The sequence below is a fragment of the Macrosteles quadrilineatus genome, unplaced genomic scaffold (assembly GCF_028750875.1).
Source record: "Macrosteles quadrilineatus isolate MER2022 unplaced genomic scaffold, UCM_ALF_1.0 Scaffold_7__1_contigs__length_78375512, whole genome shotgun sequence".
NCBI classification, from domain to species: domain Eukaryota; kingdom Metazoa; phylum Arthropoda; class Insecta; order Hemiptera; family Cicadellidae; genus Macrosteles; species Macrosteles quadrilineatus.
The window spans coordinates 61,665,669-61,686,162 of record NW_026542600.1 but is presented as its reverse complement, the minus strand read 5'-3'; the positions used below and the strand labels follow the sequence as shown (position 1 = coordinate 61,686,162).

Below are 20,494 nucleotides of genomic sequence, written 5' to 3'. Positions count from 1 at the left end.
CACAACAGTTTACATATTTTTATTTGTCAATATATTTAAATTATTCATGATCAATGTTCATAGTGTAAGGCTAGGGTTGTAGGCACAAGGCCTTTTATGTATTACGGTGTATGGTAGTCATGTGGAAATATATCAAAATCAAAATCTCTTTATTCCTGAATAAATGTTACATGTAATACAAATTGTGTATTTACAGGATAAACAATTCCCAAGTAGAATATTTGTCTGTGTTTGGGAATGATTTGCTAATACAGCTATACACCAGACCATAAACATTCAGGTGCACTTAGACACTTAATGATGATAGTAAACAAAAAAAAAATTAACAAGATGAAGGGGAAAAACCTAAATGCATTGAAACATCCAAAACTCTAATTTAGTGATTGTAAGTGGTTAGTGAATACGGCTGTTTTCAATTCATGTATATCGACAAAGTGTTTCTTCTTAGTTCTAGGAATCAAAATTACCAAATGTTTTCGAGAAAACTAACTGTTAACTGTTGTATCGTTATATAAAATGTACTGTTTATCGGAACACCACGTACATACGATACACCACAACAATCGATAATTATAACAGTAGTAGAGAATAATAAATAAGAGCGTGGTACAGAAGAGAAGTAAAACCCAGAGAAATAAATTCTTCTAAGATTGTAACTTAAGAATCAATATTAGTAAATAGTTCACAAGCTGTACACAATAAACAATAGGCTCTACTTGTTAACAATATTGACGCGTGTTTGAAGAAACCCAAAACACATTAATCTTCGTAAACCTTTGATTAAAAAAAAAAAAAATAATACACATGTGTCTCTTACAAAACCAATGGTGTTGTATTGGTTGTGTGTCTGATTCTACTATTAACTTTCATCAATGAAACAGTTATACAGGGTGATTGATATAAGTGTGCCAGCCGTTTTATTCAAAAACTATAAGAGATGTCAAAAAAAGTTAAATGGTAAGTGCCTTGGATTTTTTATTTAAAAAATTGTAGTCAAGTCAAAGAAATTATTTTAGCCACCATTTTTCCAATATAGCCTCCAACTTTGATTTTTCTTATGGAACACCCTGTATTTTATGATGTATTCTGGTAGAAAACGTAATTTTAAGACGATTTTATTCTTGCAATTTTTTTCATAAACCTAACCGTTTCATAGATAATAATGGTTAAAGTTTTGAAATTTCTGCATGAGAAAGAATTTCGATAAAAGGCCTAAGCAAGCAAGCCAGCTGTTTTATTAGAAATCCATTCAAAATTTCACAACTTAAACCATTATTATCTTTGAAACGGTTAGGTTTATGAAAAAAATTGCAAGAATAAAATCGTCTTAAAATTACATTTTCTACCAGAATACATCATAAAATACAGGGTGTTCCATAAGAAAAATCAATGTTGGCGGCCATATTGGAAAAATGGCGGCTAAAATAATTTTTTTGACTTGACTACAATGTTTTAAATAAAAAATCCAAGGCACTTACCATTTAACTTTTTTTGATATCTCTTATGGTTTTCGAATAAAACGGCTGGCACACTTATATCAATCACCCTGTATACATCACTAAACATTTGTCTATTTCAATCCATTAACAACGTAATTTTAACTTCTCACGATCTTTTTTTATGATCTGGGGCCTACATTAATCATATAATCATGAATTTTAAGAGAAACTTTAGGATAAATACATTGAATATGAATAATAAAACTACTTTACTGACGTACACGGTGAATTTCTTTGAAAGAAATATTGTAAAACAATATATATAGTGAAATATGGTGGTCCATTGTTGGATCGTGCTAGGAAGACGTTTTTCACCTTCAGAGTAGGAGAAGGAGAGGTTCTCGACGCCGATAGCCGTAACATTGTTGAAATATCGCACTCCTCGCATTGTATCCTACATTCTTTATCCATTCGACTTTCATATCTAAAAATAGTTGGGGTGAGGAAAATCTCGGTACGTAAACAGCTCGGCTGACATTGTAGATAGTTTGGTTTAACATTTTGTAAATCTTACACAACCTATTTTAATCGTTTTGAGATGGATGGTATTTATACGCATACATACCATCCATCTTCATTTTTGCATATTTAATATATTATAAGTTTTCTAAACCTCAGGCATCTTGATGTGCGGATCCGGTTCGTCAACAACCGGTAAGCAAATTACAAAAGCAAACATAGCTTTAATTACATTTTATATACGGTACATCTAAAAAGTTAATTTGTGTGTTTTTATAAGCTAACTATGGCCGTAGGAAAAATCTTGTGTGTATTACGAGCACAAACCATCATTGCGCTCTTAATACACAAATATCTATTTCATCACTCCGTACATAAAGTAGCTATTTGCGATGTCAGCCGGTATAAAATAAAATCATTGTTTCCTAAGCTCTAATTTAGAGCAAGACGGTTATTCCCCTTGCTATAAACCATTTTCACTTGCTCTCAAACGGTTCTCCATTTGCCCACTACATTGTGATTTTATAATTAATTTGTATTGTTTAAATCTGCAGTTTTCACTGTTTGACTATCTAAATGTATACATAAATAGCCATAAGCTTGTTGTGCTGTGTTTCAGCCTAGTTTAATTCACTGTTTACATTGTTATGTAGGTTTTGTATAATCCATTTTCTTTTATTTGTATATACAACTATGTTAATGGAGTAATATATAATAGTTTTAGTTTAACTGATATCTTTTATATTGCACAAATACTAGAAAAATACCGGTATGGATCATAAACATAAACAAATGACGTTTTTGGCCTGAATCCTATATTAATAGCATTATGGTTTAGACAGGCCAATTTAAACAATGTTAAATAATGTTTAATTTCGGGCTAAAAACGTCATTTGTTTATGTTTATGATCCATACCGGGTCTTTTCTAGTATTCGTGTTATATTGCATGTGTTTTTTCGTGTCGTGATGAAGACTGTCATTTATAACTTGTATCGAAAATGATTTCCCGGGCTCGGTTTTAGCTTGCGAACCAGAACATACCACTTTAGGACTGGTTATGAAATACTACTCCCTACGTGAACTTGGCTACAAGATGCTTTTTCCCATGTAGTCGATTTATTTGGATAACGTTGATAATAAATCTATACGATCGTTAGAGTTTCAAGAGAAATATTTAGTGAGTTATGTTATGTTGGTGCTTTAATGTTGGTACACGAATATCAGAAGTACCTTAAACAAAACTGAAGACGGGAAACATTTAATAATGTTAAAGATTATGTAAAAACATTTCTTAATTACTATATTTTTTAATAAGAAATTAATAATCAATGTATTTATGTAACTGTAACAACCATTTACACCATCTATTATATTTTTTATGCTTTTACCATTCTTAGTTTTGCAGTTTTCTGTAGCGGATCATCAACAGAAAATTGTTGATGGTATCGTAAACATACAATATATATTGTTTACCATATGCGTTATATTGTTGACAATAACATTTCAGAGTAATGTATAGTGTAATGCAAATTACATGCAAACAATTTTTTGATTAAAATACTAAAAATTTTGATCAAGTTTTGCTAGACGTTTTTGAATCAACTGCTCCTCAAATTAACCACTTCTACCAGGTCAAATACCGTTCTTACCGTATTCCGTTCTTAATACAGTACTTAAAGAAAATCGTTGCTATGCGGGGTTTTAAACCCTACGAGAAACACACGCTAGTGAAAAGCTGAGTGGAATCATTCGCTTCTTAAATCATGTTTAAAGCGTTATTGTAATTATTAAAAGAGTAAATAATTGTATTCTAATAGAAGCTGTGTATTCAGACCCCAAAACGTGCTTTTTAAACTCGGGAGTGAAATGTGTGTGTGTGTGTGTGTGGATATGTACAGAGCTTCAGACTACACATTTGGTCCGTCTTAATGAAATTTGGTTTGTGGTACCAATCTATGGTATCTCCAGGCATTTTATTCGCAAGTTTTTGAAAATAACAAAACACGGAATGTTTAAAACTATTAGAATTTAGTACTTTATGGTCCTTTCAACTCTAGAGACAATAGTTCAACCCCAAAACTATAAATAAAACGGTTCAAATGTTATTAAAATTAATTTACCCATTGAAATGTGCAGTTAATCCCACCACTTACCCATTATAAGGGTTGTTGACAAGCTAATTGCAGAAAGTATGTGTCATTTTGTCAATACCATTTTTTTTTAACAAAGCATTCCCATTTTTTAGTTTAAAACGTGTACTATCGTAGTATAGATGATTCATGTTGTCTAATAATAGTACAGCTTGTAAGTAAACGATCAATTGGTACAGGAATGCAAATCCACGATCATTTTGCATACTTTCATTGTTATTTGAGTTCAGTATATTTCATAGGAGAACATAGAAAACCTATGAGCATTCATTTACAGCTAACTGTTCTCCCTTGAAATATAAATAATACATTCCTTCAATATTTTAGATAGAATCCCGTTTTAAATTACCTTTTCAGATTATTCAGTCTAGACTTGAACATATAATGGTTTAATAAGGGTTTGTATATAAATAGTACGGTACAGTCGCTGGAATTAGACTATTCGGAACGCCCTAGTAAGGAAACTACATACAAAAATTGAACCATGATAAAGATTAATTGAGACCTGCAGTGGGGCGAAGAATTGTTCATATACCCAGACGTGAATTGCTATTTTTACAAATGCACTTTTATAAAATCATCATTTATGTTGGCTTGAACAGCGTCAAGTGGATCAGTTTGATTGACGTAAGAATACGTTTGCATTTTATTTAGGTCAATTATTTATCCAAGCTGATCCAATATATTCAATATTACGGTATAATATTTTAACAATAATATTTCAGAATTGCTACTCAACTAAATGTCTACTACTGTAACTAGTTAATAAACTAGGTTCAACTAAGTAAGAGAATAAACTAGGTAACAACTGACACATTAAATAAATACCACTGCCGCAGCAAACCTACCGACTAAGCGAATTTCCATTTGCCTGAAATAATTTTCAATTAAATTTATTTAATTAACATTGGGTTTTATGAGTACCTAGGCTTGCTGCTACAGGTAGGGTAAAAAGTGTGTTTTCTTTAGTAAAATATTAATAACTTAGTCTAAAATAAATATATTTACCAAGTTTGAACAAAATATATCCATAAACAAACAAACTACAACATTTTACAATATTATCCATTAGAATAACATGGTAATTTTAAAATAACATTTTTTTGAATTTTCTCCGTAGCCAAAAATTGTACAAAAACACTTTGATATACTGAATTATTAGTTTTTTAAGCTCTTTAAAAATGTCTGGAGAGAAATTGGAAAATGTTGTATTTAGAGGGTCAAAAATTATAAAAAACAATTTTTACCCCAAAATGAAAAAAGTAAATCGGTTCCGGGCCTAGGTCTTACCATGCTACCTACGGTAATAGCTACTTCCCTATAGGGAAATTCGCTAAAACCGGAAAAAATAATGTAAACATTATATAAACTAGCTGCGTTTTGTACTGGGGCATCAAATGTTCGATTGACCCAGACGTAAATTTTAACCTTTACAAATAAAATTGGTAAAAATCCTAATTCCGGGGTCAATAAGGATCATAGGAAAAGTGTAATCGTCATAATAATATCATCATAAAATTATAAATGGTTCTATAAGTTATGTATTAGTCTTAAATTTTAACGATGGAATTTTTGGATAATTCTGTAACCAAATCGTTATGGTAGGTAGCAGTACTTGAAAAATTATGAAAATATCAATCAATCAATTGTTGTCACTCGGGACAAATATTTTTCTGCACAGTTGCAACACTCATTTGGCATACACAGTACGGTACAGTCGTTGGAATTAGGCTATTAAAGACTAACCTAGTAAGAAAACAGCATAAAATACTAGAAACATGAACTCGATCAGCTGATATAGGGTGGGGCGAGGAACGGTCGATAGCCTCAGACGTGGAGGCGCCGTAGTGATCGTGCCGGCGCCCGGCGCGTCCTGCCGTCCTGCTGCTGGTCCTATCCTGGCACACTGCAGTTACAACTATCAGACCTCAACTGTTGAGAGTGACAAAGTATGGTGTGAGGGAAATGTCTATTCTATGTCAGATTATAATTATATTAAATCACATTTAAATGACTCTAGAGGGAACGTCCAAAAGAAAAAAAAACAGATTCTTTATTCATTTATGGAGGTGTGAATAAAATAACCATTAAACTATTAAATAATGGGTTTTACAAGATCTGACATCCGTTGTCTATGATCCAGTTATTTAAAGTATTCACAAATTTTACATAATAGATAACTATTGTGCCAGTTTGGCTACAGAACCTTGTATTGGCTATTAGATACCAAACTGGACATCCCATCGTAAAAAACCAGCTGCAGCTTGTGTGTCATAAGATACTAAATTCATGTCGTTTAGTAAACATTCAATTTGTTTGTTATTAAAAAAACATGCGATTAAAATACCTGCAGATACCATGGATTGGGAACCACAAACCAAATTTCATAAAGACGGACCACATATTGTGTAGTCTGTAGGTTTGTACATATCCACACACAGAAACTTCACTTCGAAAAGCACGTTTTTGGGTCCAATTTCTGATTTAAAAATCACACATTTCAACAAGTGACTCAAAGAATGTGCTACGGCCCAACATTCGATTCCCTTCTTTAATTTATAGCTTTAATAGGCGATGTCACATAAAATAATGTTATAGCTTGTCATTTAAGTTTTGCTTTAGTTAAAAGATGACCCATTTAAACAATGATAATCAACTTATATTAGCACACTGTGTCTAAGGCTCTATTTTACTACCTTCATTTTCATTCAAAAACTAATTTTTTTCATGCAACCATGCTATAAAATTTTGACATAAGATAGGATTTTATATTTCTATCCATAGCAAAAGGTACAATTTGAAAATAAAATCTAACATTTTGATACCAACCAATACGTACGTGCGTACGTTCGGTGTTGTTACGTTCCTTACCAAATTAACATTAGTAACATATTTGTATATCCCATTTTGTAATTTTCATAATTTAAACATTATACGCATACTTATTTAAAGTATGATGTAGCATTATATGTTTCACACGAGTAGATTCTAAGGCACAAATAGGTACAAAATCAATCACTGTTTAATAAATAATAGTGGTTTAAATACCTGATTTTGGCAATCCAATAGTTTTATCCCACAACTAATTTCGACTTGCTAAGAGGTCATCATCAGGGGCGTACAAGGATGAAGGCCTTCAGGACAGTATTCGCAATCCGGAGGCTTATCGTACTACAATTGTTTAATTAATTACATTGTATGTATCATTAATGCATACTAATACGTTAATACGTTAAATTACTATAACAACAACTACTGTTTTATCAACTGTACTCTAGAACTTCCTTTTTGACTACTAATTTCACGAACGTTTTTAGAATAACACCCCTGCTCTATTATATGAATGCATCGGTAATGCAAGACGGCTCCGTATATTTACATATTTCAACAGCCCTTCTATGTAACTGCCAATCTGCGTGTCAATTCGTTCTTGAGAGGTGCCAAGAACTCCTATGCAGTATGCTTACTAACTGATTGACATTCTTAGAAACGTTTTAATAAAATATAAATTAAAGAAGGAAACAATAATTTCATGGAAATATATACTTTATAAACGACCCAGCAACAATTTGTTATATTATATACCAACAACAATCAGTTAAAATGAGATTTTAAATAAAGTGTAACAAACCTTATGAGATTCTCTACATAAAGTCGTTGAAGGGGGACTACTACAATAAGTCCAATCCAAGAACCTGTAGCATAAAGTAGGTTATCTTCCCTGCAAAACTCACCTGTTTCTATACTGCGGTGCATATAAATCGTTATAGGAGAGATATTTCAAAAATTTTATTTAGATAACGTGATCAAACCTAATGATAAATATTAATCAACTACACTTCTGGTAATAGTATATATCATCACTACGGCGAACATTGGCCCTTTTTGACCCAAGCTCAAGTTTCATGAAAACGAGTGATGTTTGAAAAACACTTTTTACCCATGTGATAAACTGTATTATGTATGTATTTTTCACCATATATATTGCGATATTATTTAATAAACTAAGTTAGAAAACCAAAATACTCTTAATTAATTTAAAACCAAAATACTTTTTCATTTTAAAATAATCTTCCAAAACTACCTCCCATTTTTATTTTTTTTGTTAATGCAAACAAACAGCTGTTTAGTAAGTGATTCAACCATTTCTTCTATTAAGTTTGCGTTACATTATACCATCGATATGTTGAACGATTAACAAGAATGCAACAATAAAACCGATTTAATCAATCGATACATAACGTTGATACATCCAATTGTTAACAATGAAGTCAACAACTGAGTTTATACAACACATGACTTTTACTCCAAAGGGACTAAAAAGACTTTTTACTCCCTAGGGAGCAAAACAGCTACCTTAAACCCGCATCGCATGGATTAAAAACCGCTGTTTAGCTGCAGTATGACAAAAAATATATTTTTTTAAAGATAGCTAAGCAAACTCGCGTCATTTGATACCTGAGCTCCTGAGCTCATTAACGTTGATTTGTTAAAAAGATCTCCTTTAAGCAAGGATTTCCAAAGATACATTCCAGGATCTCTTTTAATGTGCTAATGAGGGCCAGACCTGAATTGGAATCACCCGCAGGTCTGTACAATGAACAGAAACTCGACGGAAACGATGCCTTTGGATAACTTCATTCATCGAGCTGTATCATGTTCTAACTAACGCAACGAGTTTTATATTTTGGGGGGACTTAAAATATAGGATTTTTAAGCTTAAAGACTCGTTTTTACATTGCTATATCACAATATATAATATATATATATATCACAATATATAATATATATATATATGTATGTATATATATATGTATATATATGTGTGCATATTCAATCGACACAGATTCAAACCTTAAACCTCCCTTAAAGTAATTTCAACAAAACTACCAGGCGAAAATGTATTGTCCTTTGATTATACTCAGTTCAAACTGAGAGATCCGTTTTGTTTCGAATAAACAGCAACAAATCAAACTGTTTTAAAATCGGCTTTGTTTGACCTACATACTATAGTTAAACTGTTAGAGTGATAATGAAAACTAAATTCAACCACTGTTAATCGCTTTTCTAAACATTGATCCCAGCGTCTGTAAATGTTTGTGTCTAATTTTGCTTGCCTAGTGCTATCAATAGACAGTTGTGAGTTTTGAATAACCCGATAGTGTTCTCGAACAAACCAATCAGGAGTATATATGTTTGGATTTTAAATCTATGGGATTCTATGGTTAAATACAAGATAACTAATAATAAAATTATTCTCTTAGTAATTTTATTTTTCCAAAAGTCAAGAGAAGTGACGTGTGTGCATTTTTAATAACAATTAATAAAAAATATCTCTTTATGGTGAGATTTACACTTTATGGAAATCAACAATACCTAATGTAAATAACCTTTGTAAACATGTTTAAAATTTGTTATTTAATTTTTTCTCTCTTTATTGTGTTAGGTTATCTTTCAAAATTGTAAAATTTTATCGGGCTATTTTAGATGTATACAATTTAAATACTGAATAAGACCGTCTTTAACTCCTTAAAGACAAGGATCTTTGACTCCTTAATACTGATGATTAATCAAAGGTATTTCCTTTAATTAATTACCTTTGAAGGCTACGTAGTCATGAAGTGGAATAACAATAAAACGTCGTTTCATAATGTAAAAGATGCTATATTTAGAGTTGCAAAGCATTCAAATCAACATAGTAAAAGTATCTAACAGTAAAAAGGTTGTAAATTGTCGCAGAAAAGTGAAAGTATAAACAAAATAAAAGAAGAACGCCGATGTTGTCACCTATAAGCTACAAGTGGCGGGCATCGCCATATGGATCTAATAAAACAGCTCGTTGAAAGGCAAATCGGGGGCTGTTTTCGAAGTCATATTTACGAGAAAGAGGAGAATATTTTTACTGAAGCTGGACGACTTTTTGTAGATACATTTTATAAGCGATAGTAATATTTATAGTTTTTACTTCATCAGGTACAACTTCATTTGCTGTTTTGAGCCCAATAAATAAATTCCACGATTAAATTTTAACTGTGACTAACATAATTGGAATATTGTGTTGAAAGTATTTTTAAACTTCTGGGCTAACCTACTGGATAGACCTAGGTACAGCACCACAACTCCCTTCGGTCCACAGAAGCTAGCAACGCTATTATTTTACTATATACAGTATTACTATCCGCAATGCGTTGCCTCCCACTTAATTTCCATGGCCTGGAAAATAGATAAGTGTTGCAAGTTTGATTGATATGTTTCTCGTTCCAGCAAACCCAAGTGCTTAGAAATATCTATTACACGTTGCGGCCGTACCATGCGTTCATTTTTATGTAACATCAATTTTACTTTGAAATAAAAAAAATTCAAGGTTGGCTGTGGCAAAATTGTTTGTAAATTTACTGGATCGTGCAAATAAAAAAACAACCCTGCAATACACTTTTTACTATAATCATACCACACTTGAAAAAAATAATAAGTCAGACACTTTAGATAAAGAATGGTAAATAGCTATGTGATATTCATAAATGGAATGTTAGTTATTCAACTAAATATTAATCCCTTTACGGTTTTGCATGTCAGTACATCATGTGTTACATTACGCGATATTTAAAGTAATCAATTGTACATAGTAAACTGGTAATAATTGTAACCACAAGTGGACGTCGACATGATTAATTCATCGAGTGAGGTATGAGCAACGATTATATTAATTCCTAAACACACTTCATCTCACGATGTTGATTGACCAAACAGCAATATATTACTTCCTTGCTGTTACAACTTCATCGTGTAATCCCTCATACGACCATGATTACTACAAAGTTTGTACTGTATATCACTAAGATATTCATACAAAGCTTTTTATAATCATCAGCTTATCAAGTTGACGCTATGCTTAGCTTAGTAAGGCTGTTTATTGTCTGGTTAAACTAATTACGCCCGAATAAATAGGTTAATTGTGCATGAAATATTGTTAGAGTGGCTATGACAATAACAGCTGGTGTTTTGGCATTACGCATGGTTTGACATGATAGTAAAATTCCGAAATATATCTGTTACAATTTCTCAGATAAGCTCATCAATAAAGAATCAATCTCGAGAAAGAAGTCACTTTAAATTATAGATGTATATGTTAGATGTTGGACGGATATTACCCTATGTAAACTGACAGGAGATGAAGGGAAGGATAACAGGGTATGTTGTTACAGGCCAAGCATGCTGGCGAAGGGGGACGAAATATTCCAGGTAAATGAATCAGTTTAACAAACACTTTATCAAACTGACACATCATAAGTTCACTAGTGATTTTGCTTTTTTCGAGTTATTTAAGGTTCCAACTTTAATCTTGTTGGAAGAGTAAAAATAAGTAAAAAGTTCATTCGTACCTGTAGATATGTCTGAAACCAACGGCTCGTTTCACAAGCTGGCATGATTTGTTTTGTAGTTTAGTTATTCGCAGAATGTGTCCGACTTGTCATCTGAGTTTCTTTTATTTTTACATTTTGTACTTATTACTTTCTTTGATCTGTTTTTTTTAACATGTTCTGCAGTATTTAGGTTTCATCTTTAATCTTGTTGGAAGAGTAAAAATAAGTAACAAGTTTTCTTGTACCTGTAGATATGTCTGAAACCAACGGCTCGATTCACAAGTTGGCATGATTTGTTTTGTAGTTTAGTTATTTGCAGAATGTGTCCGACTCGTCATCTAAGTTTCTTTTATTTTTATATTTTGTTACTTGCTTAAATCTCTTTTTGTAACATGTTCTGCAGTATTTAGGTTCCATCTTTAATCTTGTTGGAAGAGTAAAAATAAGTAAAAAGTTCATTCGTATCTGTAGATGTGTGAAACCAACGACTCGTTTCACAAGTTGGCATGATTTGTTTTGTAGTTTAGTTTGCAGAATGTGTCCAACGTGTCATCTGGGTTTCTTTTATTTTTATATTTTTGTACTTATTAGTTGCTTTGTTCTGTTGTTGTAACATATAATTCTAATATAAATTTGAAATAAAAACTTCACCAATATTTCTGAATATTTAATTCCATGAGGCCTTTCTCCAGATCTGGCATCATCAGACACATCACAAAGCTGTACATTCACAAAAAAGTTTTGTGATGTGTCTGATGATGCCAGCATAGCTGGCGAAAGGCCTCATGAAATTAAAAATTCAGAAATATTGGTGAAGTTTTTTTTTCAAATTTATATTAATTCCAATATTACCAGTTCTTCTTGAAGATATAATTTTAAGTTCTGCAGTATTTAATTTAATGAACTAGTACCCGTGAGTCTTACGTATTTTTACTGTATCCCTATTATAGATGTAGGCTGCAATTGTAAGCTATGTTACCTTATAATTATGGCTTTAAGACATTGCACTGTTATTCCCGACTTACAAAAGGGAATGACAATGGTGCTCAGAGACGCCTTCAAGTAGTCGTAAACTGCAAACGCCCTGTGTCTATGACTGTGATCTGAAACCATACTATGAAATTGCTTATAGTGACGCTAAAGTATAAATTGCTCAATAGCATAACATTGTCATCTTTTTATTATCCTCCTCCCTACTGAAACTGCTCAAGAAGCTAAACATGAGGTTAAACGACATTAGTTCCAGAGTAATTTGATATAACAGCCCTTGGAAGTGCTCAAGTCGCGGTGCTTGACGGCAATTCCGTTTCTTTCTAAGGGTAAACACAAGTAAATGGGTTACGTTAAGGACTTCTATGCATTTCATGTAATTTAAAAGTCTTTGATTATTGTACTTTGTGAGAACCCATTGTGAGCATTCTTTCTTAAATAAATTTTTTGGTATGGTTCACTCAAAACCCTGTCACTATTTTTATATTGGTGCCAAAAGTATATCTGTAGTCTAATCGTAGGAAACCCTTTTCAATGCCAAATCTAAGTGACTAAAAAAAAAAGCCCCGTTTTACTTTTGAAACTGGAAAAATAGCCAATTCATTTCAACTCTCAAGAATCACTAAATAATATGTTTAGTTTAATGTTAAACTTACAACTCTGGGCATGATTGTATATAGAGTTGAGTTTCTGCCTCTACTGAATCACACAGATATTTTCTGGACAACTCAAGATTTCACAAACTGTCATTCTGGAGTTGTAGAGCTATTTATACCCTCTGGATTCTGGAGCTGGGCCAAGCAAGGCGACAAGAGTGACATTTGGCACGGAAGTGTTTATAATTGTCGAGTCATATCTTCGCGTCGTGTGAAGTGCAACGCACTCCTCAAATCCACTTGACAACATCTGGAGATAACCAATCTCGAATTATCTTTTAGTCCTTGGATTGGAATAGTTTATTTATTTTTCTTTTATGTCCCATTGTCACATCCTAGGACGCTAAGCTTTGGTCCAAAACAGTTTTACACTTAAATGTTAGGCCCGAAGGTTCGCGATATTATCACTTATCACTTAATATAAAAACTATTGGGGTTTGGCGGGATTTGAGCCTGGTACCTTCGAGAGTAAGTTCCGAGACCTACCACTAGACCAGATCGACCCCACCACCTCACCAGTTTTGATAATAGTAAGATTTCTAAACGAATACAATATGTTTTGGATCATAAAAATATAAATTGCATGTTATTCATTTTCATAGATTGGGTAAATTTCCATTTAGAGTAGAAGTTATTACAGTAGGTCTTGTATGTTATGCATTTTGGTAAAATTGATCACATTTATATATTTTATACCTACTATACTATTAACGTTTTACCAAAATATCTTTGATCTTTCCCTCTAACAGCAAACCTTAGTACTCGATAAACATAAGGATATTTAAATATGGAATAAATCTGCCTTTTTTAAGGGAATACTTAAGTAAAAATCTAATCAGACAAAAGTAAATTTTCATAGTGTGCAGGTTTGCTGCGTCGGAGGGGGGGGGGTATTAAAATTTGGCTTAGCGTGCACTCTGCGTTATCACCTCCTTTTTAGCGTCTTTCTATTAGGAATTGATTCAACATATTCATTTTTTAACTTTTAGGCAATAGGTATTATCACATAAATAAAAACTATCAGTGTTTGTTGGGGTTTGAACCTGGGGCCTTTTTCCCTAGCACTAGACCAGCTAGCCTTTCAGTTTATTTAGTAGTAAGTAGTAACACAGTTTTTGGGATATTTATAGTATTTTAACCATAATCATAAAAGTGAAAATTGAATTTAATTTACTTTCATACATTTTCGTCCAGGGAGAATCATTTGAGAATGTACTCAAATTACGTATGGTATTTTTATGTATCAACATTGACACGGTTAAAATATATTCCTCTGATTTTTCAAAAAGTCCGTTTCATACAAATTAGTAACGGGTTTAACATTCTAAACGCTAAGGTGCAGGTACTACAGTGCCGTTTTGTTAACAAAGACCGTTCACACTCTTAGCACGTCGTGTCATAATTTTCATTCAATGAGGACGTTAACGCAAAACGCCTCCGTGGAAGTTGGATGTAACTTTGATAACGCGAGAGAGTAGACGTGGCAGATAGCAGGCTAACTGGACAGAGAACGCGATCCTCTGTGTGATAACTTTATGATCCTGTGCGGTAGGACAACTCTGGACACTAGAAAACTATAGCTATAGCCCAAATATCTGTGTATATAATAGCAATATAGTTAATATGCTCGCAACCAATTCAGTGGCAGCTAGTCGCATTGAATACCTTTTTTGTAAAGGACAAACGCAGAGTTTTGTCTTGCAGCATAGATTTTTATTTGCAGGATGAGATTTAATTTTATTTGTTAAAATTGCTATATAGGGTATGAATATTCTAGATCACAAGCCATCTATAAACTGCAGTTAATAAAGGTCAAACATCAGTCTTTAAGCTGTAACTCGTTATTAGCATCCAGTTCCATAAAACCTTATGTTCTTAATTACTAAAGCATTTGAATATTTAAGACAATAGTCTGTATTTTAAACTTTACAAAACATACCCCTTTATAAAAATTGATATTGTAATATACTATATTATTTCTAAGAGGTAATAACGTCCTGTTGTTCTGTCTTTAATCTATCTTGTTCTTTCGTTAATCTATCTGTAATGGTTATAGATTTTTCCTAAACCTTAAGTGTAAGACGGATCACTGGCTAACAACTAATCAATCCACGATTTACTGAGATTAGAACGCTTCTTCGCCGTTCATCTCTTTTCTTGTATTTGTGTTTAATCACTACAGTCTACCAGAATTTCAGTGACACTATTGATCCTTTTACGTACCATCGTTGATCTTACTATGAGACCGATTCAAAAGTTTATAGATGCAAGAAAAAAGTTTGATGTGATAATTTGTTTGTATTTTCATGTTGTCTTTCAACTGGAAGACTCACATATAAAATATTTGTCATGAATCTAATTCTTTCTAAAATCGAATTTGACATTTATTGATGTACTTAATCTTAATTTAAATAGTTTAATTGTTTGCGGAGACTTTTGTGATTTAAAATCATAAAGTAAAATTATAACACTAACTATAACATAACTAATTATAACATATTTTCATAAACTCGCTGCAAGTTTTAAATTTAAGCTATAAAAGCTATCTAAATGTCATTTATTGCGAGGTTATGCAATACCAAACGTTATACCTTCCCGAAATTGAACAAAATGTCTTGTTGACTAGAACAAATTTTAGTAAGGGGTTTTCAGTCCAACCATAGATTAAACATAGGGAGTATATTTAATCTATGCTCCTACTCACCGATGTGTACCATAAGTAGCCAAGTATCTTAGAACCCAGTTTAAACAGGCAGGTGTAAAAGTTAAGGAAACCCAAGTATTTGGCGGGAAGGGTGCGTAGCGAGGAAGGGTTATTTATAGCGGTTTGATAGAGAACCTCCGCCTCAATAATGGGGCCTCTCTCCCTTTTACATCCAACTTTTACTACCGTCCCTAGATTAACGTCATCTTGGGCTCAGCGTGCACGCTGCGTTACTACCTCCTTATTAGCACCTTTCTATTAGCGATTGATCCCGCATATTGGTTGCTTAACTATTAGTGAATGAATACCACTAATAGGGACAGTGATTCGGAGTCAAAAACTAATCTAGGTATGATGACACAGCGGTTTTGTATAGCTAATAGCATTCATGATTTCCGATGAACAAGCAAACTCCCCCCTTTTCCTAATGTATAATGTATATACAAATTTTGTATGTTGGATAGTTTTTAACTTCTTTGAAAAGTGTAACTAAGACTTGTTAGTGAGTTATAGTCCTATAGGGAAGACCTCTAGTTGACACGGAAAGACTAACACCCAGGACTGATTTAATTTTTCAATTCAATTTTGTTTTTGTTTTTAGTGCTAACTGCTGTGTCCATTCAGAACTGTTGATTACGTGTTAGGGTTTGATTTAGATTCACTTTGAGATGGGGCTTGAGCGTCTAACAGCCTTAAAGATTTGTCGGTAGTGATGAGCAGAATTGTTTTGAATTTGTATTTTACTATATTGCTATAGTTCTCATGAAACAAAGAAAAATAGCGTATTCGTCTTTTAAGGTGTGTTAATTTGTATTTTACTATATTGCTATAGTTCTCATGAAACAAAGAAAAATAGCGTATTCGTCTTTTAAGGTGTGTTTACTTAGCCCGTCCCATAATCTATAACGGCATTTCGTCCTGTCTTCAAGTGTTAAACCTTACACACAGGGTGCCCTGTAAGGAAACAGCCAAACTCAGGGAAATGGCTATGAAATTAAGATTAAGAATAACATTTTTGAGATATCTGCGATTATCTTTTAGTAAATTATAAGATTTTAGTCCCATTATAAGATCTAGACGCGGGATCAGTTTACTTTTTCGACGTGATACCCCCAGAGTCCAAAAACACAATCCGTTCTGATGTATTTAATATCTGATAGTTTAGATATGAAGTTTAGAACAAAAGTTATATAGCTAAAGTTTTAAAAATGGATTTCCTTTAGCATTACAAATGGGCCGGGCATTATTTGCGCCAACTGAACTGAGTCAGGTAATCGTGTATTCCTGATTTGCGCCAACTACTCCAGGAAGCCTCCCGATACGTTCCTTGACTGCGCCAAGTGGCGGCCCTCTTTGGTCGTATAATTTAGTGGGTTAGGTTAGGTTAGGTTTGGATGACACGTGAACTAGGACATTCCTTCTGCCGCCAACTCACCCCTACCTGGCTTGGGCTTCGGGCAACTATAACATTTTTTGGGACCCTTAGAGGCCCGATTAAGTTTAACTCTTTGACACAATTAATGCACGACCTTAAACATTGGTACACATTTTATCGATGAATCATTGAAAATCCTTGAGATTTATTATGTCTATTCCCGTTTTCTCTCCTTATCAAAGTAAAATTCATCATCAGACAAGAATCTTTGATAAATTAAATGTTAAATTATCGTTTCATTTAATTTATGTTTGGCTGATTGTATCTTCATGTGTTGTCATTGTGAATCCTACATATGAAATATTATTATTCCTATTTAACGGATATCATTGTAACAAACAGTATCTATTCAGAGGATAAGTTACAAATGACTTATAAATATGTTTTAAATATTATTTCAGAATCCTATGTTTATTAAAATATAATTTTCCATCCTGAGCTCTACGTCATTGTTTTAAAGAGACTTACTGTTTTGCTAAAGAGCCTTAAGATAAAGTAATAGGCTGTTTTTCCGAGCACTTAAAATAGCACTTAACTTCAAGAGCCACAGCACTTAGACGTCCTGTGGCTTACTCCTTAAATGTTTGGGTACTTTTCTCACATACGCAATTTTTGTAATATTCACTATTTTGTTTAATATGTGAACTAAATATCTGTGGTTTTGACACTGTAGCGTTTTAAGGTATAAAAAGTTGCTCGTTGTTATTGTTATGTGATAATACGGATAAAACTTTAGTTGAATAGCTTTAATACAGTTGTGATAAACAGGGACTTCATAGTAAGTGATATAAGGTAAAATAATACAATTGTAACTCATTAGTCAACTCAAACTCAACTCATCTCAACCCATACAAATGTTATAGCTCAACCTTGAATACAATTTAAACAACTCAGTGTTATTGTTTTGTATTAAGATTTAAACCAAGATTGTAAAAAATGGTAAATGGTAAATTTGCAATTCTTTAAAAATGTTATTTATATGTTTTTCATGAAATAATTGTAATGTTGACTTGTAAACTGCTTTTAGATGACAGAATAATTTAATCAGTGCTTATGCCAATTTCAGGGACAGTACTGCGTTTAATAAACGAGAATTTCGATATTATTTTATTTAGTTTGTGACATGTAATCATCAGGTAAAACAGTACTTAATCTTCTACAAAAATCTTGAAGTTAAAGCTATTTAGTTTTACAACTACTTTGATTGGTTTGAAATTTGAAAAGCAAGTGCTGTTACCTTTTTTGTAATTTTTAAAGTCGTTTAAGCTGGAAATAACTTTACCACGTTTAATATAAATTGTGATACTAATTAAACATCATAACTAACTGACAATATACCTACATAGACAATGTAACTGCGCACTCTAATTACATTTCTAGAGTCATATCAAATAAATATATGTAGAAGATGGAACGGCTCCAAGATTCCTAAATCAATACCATGGAGCCTAAATGTTTAGAGTCAAACGCAAAATGTGACTTTCTAAACCCTCAAAACGTGAGCAGATCATGTTACGGACTACTTTGGTGGTTCAGGGCTTAAGTCCGGCCGTGCGACGCGAGAGCCATACCAATGGCCTAATTTACACTTTGAATTCCCTTTCGTCAGGCAAATGAACGAGTAGTATTGTTTTATATACTGATATTGGTCGAAATTCCGTATTATCACATCAGTCAAAATACTTTAACACCAAAAATAATGACAACTTTATTGTTGTTTTAGAATATGTCCAATATAAGTTTAATATTAGACACAAATACTAAAATTGTTAAGAATACAATGTAAAAATCATACGAACAATATTTTCTGAACATTTAATTAACTGTGACCCCTTGGTCTTTAATAATCAATAAACTGTCAAGGATAATGTTTTCAAATGTATTTTCTAATTTTATTATTGCTCCTTAAAATATATTTGTTAAAGGTATTTTAAATTAGTTTCTATAAGGGTGAAAGTAAAACTGGACACTTATATGTGTTTAAGAGTATTATTTTATAATATCTTGTTGTGAGTTATCATGGTATATACATTTTATTTCAGTAACATCTGTCGATATTAAAAAAAACTTCAAACTCCACAAAACATATTTATTTATACATTTTATCAATGCAATTTTTGGTTTCAAAATGTTAATTTTATGATGAAAAAGTTTGTTGAGTTTTTTTTTTGAAATCATAACAATTTGAAAGTCGAACAAACTTTACGTCATTCCTTGCCAAAATAACATTCGTACTATTTATCAATAAATCAGCTAGGTTTTATAGTTAGCTTTAATTATTTCGTATGACATGAATAACCGCTAATTGATTAATAATATAATAATACTCAATATTAAACCGTTACTACCCGAAGCAATACAACTCGACATAATGATGGAAGGCTGAGTTGGAGCTACTCTTCACCCAAGAGTCCTTGTGTTAGTTCTCTTCCGTAAGTGCTTACACTTATTATTTACTTTCATCTAATTATCAAGATAATCTCCTAAATAAGGGCCGTACAGCAAATGAAGTATATTTGTATTTATATCTTTACATTTCTCAAAACGTACTTTAAAATTCATATAAAGAAAATACAAGAAACAGTTAGTATATCAATAACATAAACTACTGTAGCTATGATAATCTGAAAATTACATTCTGGTAGAGTTCTTAGCAAATATAGGTACTATCACACAGACATAAAGTAACTACCATGAAAGACGTTAATAAATATAACGTCATATGTATTTTATGTGTGATACCATGCATGCGTGATTCATCTTAATAATTGTTTGTAGAACTTATAGCATCAGCCAGAGAAAAATCTGCTAATTCCATCTGCGAGCACATTATTTGTGAAAGTGTTGGTGGAGGTTAAAAAGTCAAAATTCGTTTTCCTAAATCAATTTTTAAAATAAAAATAATGTGTTTCGCATACATGATTTTTAATTTTCCGTTACCATTGGAATCGTTTAACTCATTGGCTTGCTATAAGAACCCTCCAGGGCTTAACCAAGGCTAGGTTAGATTTATAGGATAGGAATATGGTTTCATTTATCCATCACGATCTACCTTTGAGATAATATATTTAGCTTAGCAAATGCCACACAGTTATTTAAGGATGAGGATTTAACCTAATTTTAAGGAAGGTATTTCATTTAACAGTCTATGAAAATAGTAAGATATCTATGGGCAATTCTTCTGCGGCGACATCGAAAGATGAACGCTGCTGTTCCCTGTCATTGTTATTTGCGGT

At 32.4% G+C, this 20,494-nt stretch overlaps 1 protein-coding gene across 5 annotated transcripts in view; it reads left to right on the top strand.

Moving 5' to 3' along the window:
• The window catches only part of LOC128997846 (glutamate-gated chloride channel-like), a 323,407-nt gene that overhangs the window by 48,961 nt on the left and 253,952 nt on the right, over window positions 1–20,494 (top strand). For all 5 annotated transcript variants that reach the window (XM_054423605.1, XM_054423606.1, XM_054423604.1 and 2 more), the window contains exon 3: window positions 11,315–11,351. The gene's annotated coding sequence lies outside the window, so the exon portion shown is untranslated. The remainder of the gene's footprint in view (window positions 1–11,314; window positions 11,352–20,494) is intronic.